At 47.6% G+C, this 11,123-nt stretch overlaps 1 long non-coding RNA gene across 1 annotated transcript; it reads left to right on the top strand.

Annotated features, from left to right (window-relative positions):
- The first annotated feature begins 8,228 nt into the window (after positions 1 to 8,228).
- LOC142870086 (uncharacterized) lies at positions 8,229 to 9,169 on the top strand. The gene is made up of 2 exons (XR_012918647.1): positions 8,229 to 8,365; positions 8,828 to 9,169. It is a non-coding gene; the product is annotated as an uncharacterized LOC142870086 (long non-coding RNA).
- The last annotated feature ends 1,954 nt before the right edge of the window (positions 9,170 to 11,123 follow it).

The following is an 11,123-nucleotide window of genomic DNA, read 5'->3' as shown; positions in this document are numbered from 1 at the left end:
TAATATATCTCATTTTTCAATCAGTACAGAGTACTGCATTATATCTATAATTTGTGCTTTATTTAACCAATGTATATTAATGACTTATGAAAAAATTTTTTTGATCACAAATAACACCGCAGCACCTTTGTATACCAGGGTCCTAAACTCCAATCTTGACATGTCCTCCTTTATTTCCCATTTCCAATCCATCACTAGATCCTGGTGCTCTCACATAATATGTAAGGAATCTATCTACTTCTCATTAATTGCCTCTATTTTGCTCAAGTGGAGAGGGAACAACCTCTTCTCAGGCAATAGTCCCTTTATTGATCCTCTCTCCCCAAGACCTGCCTTCATGCTTCCTACACTGCAGCCGGAGATGCAAATCTTACTACTTCCCAGTTTAAGACCTTCTCGCCCAGTGGCTCACGCTTGTAATCCTCGCACTCTGGGAGGCCAAGGCAGGATTGCTCAAGGTCAGGAGTTCGAAACCAGCCTGAGCAAGAGCGAGACCCCATCTCTACTAAAAATAGAAAGAAATTAATTGGTCAACTAAAAAATATATACAAAAAATTAGCCAGGCATGGTGGCACATGCCTGTTGTCCCACCTGCCCGGGAAGCTGAGGCAGGAGTATAGCTTGAGCCCAGGAGTTTGAGGTTGCTGTAAGCTAGGCTGATACCACTGCACTCTAGCCCAGGCAAGAGAGTAAGACTCTGTCAAAAAAAAAAAAAAAAAAAAAAAAAAAAGACCTCATTGTTCTCCAGATAAAGACCACTGACTATAATTGGTTGTATTGTCCATAATTTGCTTTCAGATATGTCAGCATAGACAGTTTGGGACTTATGAGTATGCTTTTAATCTGTACCCTAGGATGTTGATTAGTTATTATAATTCCTAGCATGCGCTTCAGAGATGGTTAGTTAGAATTAAGCAGAAGGCAAGGGTGGCTTGCACAGGTATGCTAGTTTCTTTATCCCTAGTTAACACAAAGGACTTTATGAATCAGCAAAATGGATGTAAGAAGTTACTTTTCCTTGGTGAAATCAGTTTTGTATAAGAGCGTGGACTGGCTAGCAACAGTATGGTCAGAGGCATTCCCACTCTGTCATCCACAGGGTAGATTACAGCAATCCAGTAGCCTGTACCCTTCCCAAGGGTTCCCAGTGCTTGTTTATGAAAAATGCTTTGTCCAGTGGCTAGTTCAAAGAATTCTTGCTGCTTAAATTAAGCTGTTAAGTGAGCTCAACCCTTCTTCTAGAAGAGTGTCACATTTGCTTCTAATGAACTTTCCATGAAAGATACAGTTGGAGAAACTAAAAGAATAGAAGGAGGGACTTCACCAAGCTTCCAGAACAGGACGTATGGATGTTTCCATTCCTACTTACTAATCAATGTTGCATTGTGAGACTGAGTCAAACCCGAGACCAAGTGTTGGGGCTGCGAGGAAGGAGACCTTTATCCTCACCTACCTCTAAACCTTGGAGGCTACAACACCCACAAGAGGGCCCTTACATATAGGAAGACCCAGATTAGCTGAGGTCAGTGTGCAGCATGGGGCCTGCAAGGCCCTGCGGGGTCTAGCTACTGCCTACCTCTCCTGATACTCCTGTGCTTGAGACATTCTCGGGACCCCATCCACCTGGGGCCCTGCCCTCCCACCTCTGTGACTCCCTCTGCCAGTGAGGCCTCTCTCATCTTTTGGATCCCAGCTGACATTGTCCTCAGGGAAGCCTTCTGCCCCTCGGCCAGGACAGTGAGCCACAGCCCCACTCCGGCCCCGGCCCAGTCCTCCCTCCCGCACTAGGACGCGGGTGGGGGTGTGTGGTTGTGTGGTGTGCTTCACTCCTGTGAGGCAGTGTCTGGGTCTGTTTCGTTCACCTTTGTAGCCCCACCACCTGGTGCAGTGTTTGACCTCCACAGACACTAGCTCAATAAGAGGGCATTTTGATTTTATTCTACAAATTAATAGAAAAAAAAAAGGGCTTTTTATGGCACTAGGTTCACTAACCAGAATGGGCCCTCCACAGGGAGAACATATCACAGTAATATTTTTTTTTAAGTCCAACTTTTAAACTCACAAAATGAAGGATGAATACATTACATTCTAAAAGCAAAGCTATGGCTGTAGGGGACTGACATGATATTTTCTTAGTTTAAGAATTAAATTTAGTGAGTAACGTACATGTTCTGCCCAGAGCGTTTGAAAGTAATGTGTTCCGGACAGGCTCCCTGTGATAAACAAGGCTGTTGCCTAGAGGCATAACAAAGGACCTGAGCTGCAAGTAAGCAAGAGCTGCCCAGCCCACGGCATTGGGGGTCTGGAGGCCACATGATAAACACATTGTTCCTGTGATTGCTGCTTAAGCCCCATAAGATGGCTGGTTAGTCAATGACTGGTAAGACCCCTCAAGGGAGGGGCGACCTAAGCCAGGCACAGCCACAGGGGTTCAGCCTAAGAGAAATTGGGGGTGAGAAATGCCCCCTGTGGCTACCTTGCCCATCCTTGCTAATCTTGGTCTGGCGCCTAGAGCAACCATTTGGAAACTTTGAGTCAGGGGATATCTGTGTCCCTAAGGCTACGTGTTCTGGAATTTATGGCCATTGCTGCAATGCCTGGGTGGTTACGTATAAGGAACTAACTTTAATTTTTTAAAGTATGAAAATAAAACTGACCTGGTGTTATGACTCGAATCAACCATCTGTATGTGTGTCCGCATTTTTGTGTTCCGCGTCTTTGTTTTGTGTTCTGTGTTCATCCTCCATCCTGTAAATGGGCCACGACACATAGCTCTCTCTTTTAAATATTATACACGCTAATTTAGTCATTTTGAAATTCCTTCACGGAGAGGAAAACCAGAAGGGGTCACCTTCCTCAGTTCCCGTCTCCACATTTAGTCTTCTTAGTCTCCCCACAAACCACATCCCTCCAGCATGACACAGGCCTTGCTGTCTCAGAGGCTCCGCAGTGTCCTCGCCTGCCCGCTTGGCCAACATAAACGTGGAACCACCGTGTTCTCCTGGCCCTGCCTAGGGACAGCACAGCCATACTTAGGAAGCCCGGCCATACTTAGGAAGCCCGGCCATACTTACTTAGGAAGCGCGGCCATACTTACTTAGGGAGCCCGGCCATACTTACTTAGGGAGCCCCGCCATACTTACTTAGGGAGCCCCGCCATACTTACTTAGGGAGCCCCGCCATACTTACTTAGGGAGCCCGGCCATGCTTACTTAGGGAGCCCGGCCATACTTACTTAGGGAGCCCGGCCATACTTACTTAGGAAGCGCGGCCATACTTAGGAAGCGTTCAAAGCTACCCGCACAGACGTGGGAGCAGACACTTGGAAATTCGGGGCGCCCCTGCGCCCTGCCTGGCGGGGCTCTGGCCAGGCGAGGGCGGAGCTGCGGGAGGGCGGGAGCTCGAGGCCGCCTGTCCTCTCCGCCCGTGCCTGGGTGCTGCTCTGGCCTCCACTTCTCACTTTACATTCGAGAAACCGGGAGGCCGCAGAGGCCAGACTCAGATTTACGAACGTCTGCGTTTGCCAAGTGTGGACTCCGCTGGGCATACGGCCGCAGGGGAGTAGCTGGCATCCGGTTTTACAGAGAAGCAGCCGAGAGCCAGGGAGACCAGTGAAGTTGGGAGGTCCCACAACACGTGGCAGAGCAGGATCCTCCACACCTGGCCGAGCCCACGCTCGTCCCAGGCTCCTGGGGACGGCGGGCCTGACTGCAGGGCCAGGCCTTTCCTCCGGGCCGCTCAAGGAGCAGCGCCGGCGCAGCCTGAGCGAGGGAGGCGGCCGGAGCAGCCCTGACGGAGGGACGCGGCCCGGGCAGCCGTGATGGGAGCAGGGATGCGGCCAGGGCAGCCAATATGGGGGAGGCCGCGGCCCACGCAGTCCTGACAGGGGTGGGGGACGCGGCCCGGGGAAGCCCTGACGGGGGAGGGGACGCGGCCCGGGGAAGCCCTGACGGGGGAGGGGACGAGGCCCGGGCAGCCCTGACGGGGGAGGGGACGCGGCCCGGGCAGCCCTGACGGGGGAGGGGATGCGGCCCGGGCAGCCCTGACGGGGGAGGGGACGAGGCCCGGGCAGCCCTGACGGGGGAGGGGATGCGGCCCGGGGAAGCCCTGACGGGGGTGGGGAGGCCACGGCCCACGCAGTCCTGACAGGGGTGGGGGACGCGGCCCAGGGAAGCCCTGACAGGGGAGGGGACACGGCCCGGGGAAGCCCTGACGGGGGAGGGGACGAGGCCCGGGCAGCCCTGACGGGGGAGGGGACGCGGCCCGGGCAGCCCTGACGGGGGAGGGGATGCGGCCCGGGGAAGCCCTGACGGGGGTGGGGGACGCGGCCCGGGCAGCCGTGATTGGGGGGACGCGGCCCGGGCAGCCGTGATTGGGGGGACGCGGCCCGGGCAGCCCTGACGGGGGAGGGGGATGCGGCCCACGCAGCCGTGATGGGGGAGGGAGGCGTGGCCCACGCAGCCGTGATGGGGGAGGGAGGCGTGGCCCACGCAGCCGTGATGGGGGAGGGGACGCGGCCCGTGCAGCCGTGACGGGGGAGGGGGGCACGGCCGGCACGCACGGATAGAGGCGCACCTGCCAACAACAGAGGTGTGGGACCCGAGGCCGAGGCGGGTTCCGCCCGCGGCCTGGTGTGCTGCGCCTGGCCCAGTCCCGCCGTGGTGAATGCCTGTTTCCGTTGGCCTGTTTTGATTTGGGTGTGTCTAGGTGACTCTTAAAAGGGGACTCCCCATTAAGGGTTGCAGTTTCGGTAATGTCACTCTTACCTTTGTTGTTACATAAAAGTAACACTGCTTTTGCCCCGTTTAATCCTCACAAGTAGGCAGGGTGTTACAAAGCCAGCCCTCTGGCTCTCCACACCAGTAAGCTGTGACTTCTCTCCCCGCCTCTGTGTTCAGGCTCAGCCCCCAGCCTGCCCCAGCCTCGCTGCAGCTCCAGGGACCGCCGCCTTCCGCGGCGAGTCTCTGCCGGGCGTTCACGGCCACCCCTCGAACACGTGGCTTCCTTCAGCAAAGCCAAATCCTAGTGATGATCATAAAACTTATCTCGTCAGCTTTAAGACAGAATATGGAAAAATATAAACCAAATCTTGACTGTCCAATTAACTTTGTTTTATGATTCCCTTTAGAAATGACTATATATCAAACGTATTTGGTTACATGCCAGGTAGCTATTTAGCAAACCAGAATTCAAACTCAGGTCGTTGTGACTTTAAAATGTGAGCTCTTTCTACTTCCCCACACTGCTTGTCAGTGGCTGGGAAATGCCACCGCAGGGAAAAGAATTGCCTTGAAGTAGCTTAGTCAAAAAGTGCAGGACTAGGGTGGGGGGAGGTTGGCTTGGGGGAGAGGGTCCCAAACCTAGGGTTATCTCCGACTTGTGTGGCTTTCCTTGAACAGGTCCCTTCCTCTCTCCAGGCCTTGGTTTTCTTATCCATAAAAAGGGATGTCAGGCCGGGCGCGGTGGCTCACGCCTGTAATCCTAGCACTCTGGGAGGCCGAGGCGGGCGGATTTCTCGAGTTCAGGAGTTCGAAACCAGCCTGAGCAAGAGCGAGACCCCGTCTCTACTATAAATAGAAAGAAATTAATTGGCCAACTAATATACATAGAAAAAATTAGCCGGGCATGGTGGCACATGCCTATAGTCCCAGCTACTCGGGAGGCTGAGGCAGGAGGATCGCTTGAGCCCAGGAGATTGAGGTTGCTGTGAGCCAGGCTGACGCCACGGCACTCACTCTAGCCTGGGCAACAAAAGCGAGACTCTGTCTCAAAAAAAAAAAAAAAAAAAAAAGGGATGTCATCTACGAACATTTTTAGTGTCACCTTAGCTGCTTAAGAAATATGCTTGAAAATTGACTAAAAAAATGAAAATCTTTTCATCACGCAGAGTCAAAGGGAAAGGCTACAAAATAGCTCACATCGTTTTAAATATAAAGTGTAGTTTGCTGCCACTGGAATCAATATGTGGATTCCATGAAATAAGAAAACCAAGTGTGAGAGAAAACCAGTTTTTAATGAGACATTTTCAAGTTTCCATGAAATAATTACTTCAAAATCATAAATATAACTTTTCAAGCATCTTTCTAAGTTTTGCTGAGTATATATGAGAACACAAAACAAAATAAAAAAGATGATCAGTTTGATAATCTCCTCCAAATACCAAACAGAAAACCTACAGGGTGCTTTAGTGGACAAATACAGGATTGGGCTTGGGGCCAGCAGACCTGGTTCAAATCTTGCCTGAGTCAAATCTCCAAGTCTCAGTGTCCTTAATTGTGAAAAGGGTCATAATAATCCTATCTGTACATATGTCCCAGGGTAGTTGGGAAGGCCTAATAAACTACATGAAGAACTGTTTCATTATAAATAATTGCCTGCCAAAAATATTTTACCACTATTTACATGGGCATGTAGATTTGGAATTTTAATGTTTGAACCACCTCTTAGCAAAAACTGGAAAACTGCTATATTTCCAAGGAATGGGGGCAGCTGCATTAAAACAAACAAATAAACAAACAAAAACTCAAACAACTACCACCAAGAAGTATCCTTCTGTTTCAGCAGTAAAGAATGCAAAGATAACATCCCAACCTGAAGGTTAGGAAGCACAACTGGGAACTCAGCAGTCCAGAACAGTCTCCACCTTTGCCCTTTCTTCCCTCAGAATCCAAGCTGGCATCATGTCCCATGGGAGGTGCCTTGAAATATCTCCCAGAGTGGCCCTTTCTCCTCCATCCCTACCTCAGTCTCAGCTATCCTCTCCGTGCGCCTAGATGACAGCAGAACATATCTGATAGCCAGGCTCACTGCTGCCCGAGGAACCTTCCTAGGAAGCAGATTTCGTCAGGATCTGCGGTGATTCCACCAGTCTCACACCACTTGCCTCTAATGCAAAAATCAGGCCTCTCCTCTAGACTAGGAATCCCTCAGCTTGCCTCAGAGCTGCGGAGCTGAGTGCAGCCTCAGGCCTTGGTCTTGCTGTTCCCTCTGACTAGGAAGCTCTTCCAGCCTCTGCTGCTGATCTTAATACAGTCTGTTCCCCAAGCTCCCTTTGGTGCAGGGCCTCTCCGACTTCACTGTGATCATGAACCATCGGGGCTCTTGCTAAGATGCAGATTCTGATCCAGTAGACTGGCGGTTGCAGTCAAGACTCTGCATTTCCAACAAGCTAACAACCTTCCAGGTGACCATGACACTGCTGGTCCTTGGACTCCACTTTGAGGAGCAAAGCCAATTGGCTTATTGGACAAAATGCGGGGGAGGAGTAATTTTTTGAGATACATAGACATGGGTTTGAATGCCATCTTTATCAGGGGTTAGCTGTGTGATCTGGGGCAAATAACTCCTGTGTACAGCAGGAATATTACCTATTTTATATAAATGATGTGAGGATCTTTTAAGCTATTAATAGATATCATTCTTTTCAAATGTGTCTTTTCTGTGGCTGCCCTGAACTCATCATCTTCATCCTCTACTAAATTTCTCTGATGATCCAGTCTGCTTGTTTCTCTTTACTCTGAACCCTATTGTTAAATAGCATGTGTGTACTTGCACACACACATAAATGAGAACATATGTTCTTTAAATCCATATGTTGGATTTTATCTCTTTTAGCATATAAATCAAGAAAAAGTATTACTAAAGTTAGATATTTTTCATGCAAAACTCTGAGCTGTGGGTATTGAGTAATAATCCACCCTTCACTGCGGCATGGCGCAGAGGGGCGGGGCTGCACTGCGTTCTGAGCATGGCTGGTGTCAGACAGACCCCAGTGCCAGTGCTGGACCCTCCCTCACCAGCTGCTCTCCCTGCCAGTCCCGATGAACACGTCTGGTTCTCAGTTTCTTCGCCTGTAAAAGAGGAATTCTGCCTTAGCCTCTAGCATTGTGGTGAGAATTGAATTAGATAAGTCATGCAAGGTACAGGGCCCACCCAGCAGAGTGTGAAAATGGCCACAATTCTCCATCCCTCCCTGAATTCCCTGCCATCCTCTAAGGTGACTTGGCAGCCCCTCCCATCAAAAGGTGGAGTCTATTTCTCCACCCCTTACATCTGGGCTGGCCTCTTGACATGATTTTAAAGTAGACTGGAGTACAAGTGAATGAATTGTGTCAGCTTGAGCCTAGGCCTCACGGGGCGTGTTTCCCTTACAGCCACGCTGCGCCGGCACATGCACAAGCGCAGGCCAGCCTGCTGAACGCTGACAGACGTGAGGCTCTGCTGATCCCCGGTGACCCAGCTGACGGTTGGCTAACACGTAGAAGCAGAGGCACCTTAGTGACCACACACACGACGGAGCCTATACGAGACCAAGAGATGTGCCCAGACGAGCCCAGCACAAACTGCTGATTCACAGAATCATAAGGTAAATAAATGGTGATTGTTTCGAGCCATTATGTTTGGGGTGGTTTGTTACACAGCTGCATGTAACTGATACTGTATATATGAGTAATTTCTAAATGAACAGTGCCCTATTATATTTTGGGAAAATATAATATTATGCTTAATAGAAAATGAGTTTTCCATAGTATTAAAATTTGTACTTCTTAGCAGTAGTAGGAAGATGACTGAACCAGAAATTAGGACTCTTAGATTCTGGTCCCAGTAGCTTTTCCGATGGCAGACATATGACCTTGGACAAATCATTTAACCTGTTTGTGACTCAGTTTCCTCATCTGTAAATTAAGGTAGTTAGATCAAGTAACCTCTAGGGTTCTTTGCCAGCTCTAGAAAGGACTGAAAGTACATTTTTCTAAAATGCAGTCAAGTACTTACTTTCTTGCTAACAGATAGTTCTGAACGCAATTTAAGTTTTCTTGTATTTTAGGGTTTAACCAAAGATAACCTTCACTGTATTGTCTTCACGGTCTGGCAGTTGGTTGTGACCACATTTCATAGTTATCTTAAGAGCCATACATTGAACCTACAAGGTGGCTCTACTTGCTGTGGACCAGGAACCCAGGTAGCCAAGGTCATCAGGAATCAGAAGTGAAATGCCATGTAAGTTCTCACAGTTATCTAAGTATGTGGCTCTTAACAATTTGCAGGTGCAAGTAAATTTCTTTTATTCATTTCTAGGTTACAATAAATATTATGGAGGACTGAGGTTGTTAGCAATCTGACCATCAAATAAAAGAGATACTGCTGTTTACAGCAATAAAGAATCAAATCTTTGCATTTGTCCCACTACATGACCAAAATACATATTATATTCAATTACCAAATGTTGGGAAAAAAATTAACACGAGGATCAAATTTCAAAACTCTTGTATGTAGAGATGCACTCTAGAACCAATGATCAAGTGAATTAATAAATTAAAAATGTAACCAAATACTCATTGATTAAAAAGCTATGCAGGTGGCAGCGAGTCAATAACCAAGGTGACTTTTCTTCTTTCAAAGGCATATGCACTTCTCACACACCACTAACACTCCTACGATATAATAGCCCTCTCTGTGACATGCAGTAAGCTATGTTTTTTCCTTTTTTCTTTCTTTCTTCATTTTTGTTCAGTTGTTAAGATCCAAATAGTAATCCATGTTGTGGCCTACTGAAACAAAAAAAAAAAAAAATCCAAAAAGCAAAACAAAACAAAAACAGGCTATTCTACCGTCCACTTCCATTAGTGTTAAACAATCAAAAGTCAGGACATTTTTACTTGCGGAAGAGGTAAGCTACGTCAGAGACTGTGTATATAATATGAGGGCAATAGTTCACCTTAACTTTGCTTTCAGATGTATATATTTAAGTCTACAGAAAGAAGCATTAGGTTGTTGAAAATATGAAATATAATTGCCTCATTCTTTATCCGAAGCTTTTTTCTGTGATGGAAACAAACTTTGGGGGCCCTAGAGGCGTTCAAGTCCACATGAAGAACACTGCAGTGAAATGTGTCCTATTTTTATCTACCTGGAAAAATGTATTTTGAAATGATGTTAGAGATTCAAGTCATCTAATAGTTTCTTACAGTTAAAATCTGTAATACCACTGCTTCCCTAAATATCTTTGAATTGATTGATTTTCCTCGCTATTCTCATGTGGACTTTTGCAGCAGCTGCTTTTGGTCTTGTTTGAATCTTCCCTGTTTCATTCTTCTGATTGCAGCCTGAGTGAACTTTCTAAAATACAGATCTGCTCTGCTTAAAATCCTTCAGTGGCTTCTCCCAATACTGTAAGATCCCTCAAGACAAGGACTGTGTCCTCAGAACCTCACCAACTATCTGGTGTTTCTGGGTCTACACACATGATATCTCCAAGGCAGGTCAGGGTTTCCTTTAACTGTGGAGAACCACAGTGCCCAGAATAAGACAGAGTTCCCTGCTTGTGATAAAACTTGAGACAATGATATTGTGTGTTAATAATATTTTCTGCAACTCAGGAGCATCTTTTCTAAGATGCCTGACAACTCTCTGAGTCAGTGTTTTGAGTTCTTTTAATTATCTGCTGCAGGACACATTGGTGTTTTAAGGATGTTTTAGGATAGGATCGTTGGATGATCTATAGTCCTTCTGAAGATTCCAACCTTGGTGGGACCATGATATTCTCAAGTGAAAAGAGTGCAAGTAGATGAATAATTTCAGTTTATTCTCTTAAATAACATTCAGAGAATAACTAGTAGGAAAGACTACAACTGGGGTGGCAGGATGGCTCAGTGGTTAAGAGCAGACACTCTAGAAAGGCTACAACTGGGTGACCATCTGACCTGCAAATGGGTAAAGACTCTAAGTTTGCCCTCCCCTAGGACAGGCCTACCAACTCTTCCCAACTCTTCTAGATACCTAGAAAGTCTCTCTGTAACCAGATAATCAGTCTAATGACCAACACATTTTTTGAAAAGAAAAAAAACCAAGCAGGAGGTAGGTATTATTAAACCAAGATCCCCAAAGAGCCCAAGATTCAGGGTTATTAGAGAAATTGTATAACTAGGGGAATGTGAAACAGTCTAGAGAGAGGAAACCCAGCTACCGGGAGGTTGGTATTCAAGTGTTGGGAAACTGGAGTTTCCCAACAACTTCCCAGCTTCCAAGAAGAATAGCCAGTGGGCTTCTGGGTACCAAGGGCAGGGTGGTTCCAGAAGGAAAGAGGGCTGTACCTGCACTCTGCCCTTGGGATGCCACTGGTT

Source organism: Microcebus murinus, chromosome 3, assembly GCF_040939455.1.
Source record: "Microcebus murinus isolate Inina chromosome 3, M.murinus_Inina_mat1.0, whole genome shotgun sequence".
Lineage (NCBI taxonomy): Eukaryota > Metazoa > Chordata > Mammalia > Primates > Cheirogaleidae > Microcebus > Microcebus murinus.
Note: the sequence above shows the minus strand (reverse complement) of the source record. Positions and strands in the feature narration are given on the sequence as shown.